This window comes from Octopus bimaculoides, chromosome 14 (genome assembly GCF_001194135.2).
Source record: "Octopus bimaculoides isolate UCB-OBI-ISO-001 chromosome 14, ASM119413v2, whole genome shotgun sequence".
Lineage (NCBI taxonomy): Eukaryota > Metazoa > Mollusca > Cephalopoda > Octopoda > Octopodidae > Octopus > Octopus bimaculoides.
The window spans coordinates 22,592,738-22,593,141 of NC_068994.1; the positions used below are offsets into that span (position 1 = coordinate 22,592,738).

Here is a 404-nt window from a genome sequence, read left to right on the forward strand (position 1 = left end):
TATATATATAGTTATATATTTTATATACTCATACCTATGTAAATGAAAATGTGTGTGTGTATATATATATATATACACATTTGTTTGAGAATATGTACGTCTCTGATTTCTTTTAAGTTTTTGACATACGTACCTCCAGACACGTAAGTGTGATGGAAGGGAAAGAGAAAAGAAATTGACAGAACAGTGTGCTGGGCAGAGTTGAATCTTATTTATGCCATCATTTCAGTTTCATGTGTGTTCTGGTTAAAATCTACACATTAGCTCACACAAATGAAATGTTTGTGAACACACTGATGCCCGAATAGTTAACGTGTCTGTAGACACGATTGACAAGATCAGCCCTTATCTGGCAAGCTATGTTGAAATACATACACATAGTGATATATATATATATATATATA

The 404-nt window shown here is 31.9% G+C and overlaps 1 protein-coding gene across 1 annotated transcript in view; it reads right to left on the bottom strand.

Moving 5' to 3' along the window:
* The window catches only part of LOC106884041 (gastrula zinc finger protein XlCGF7.1), a 28,410-nt gene that overhangs the window by 26,275 nt on the left and 1,731 nt on the right, over positions 1 to 404 (bottom strand). The gene's annotated exons all lie outside the window — the stretch shown is intronic.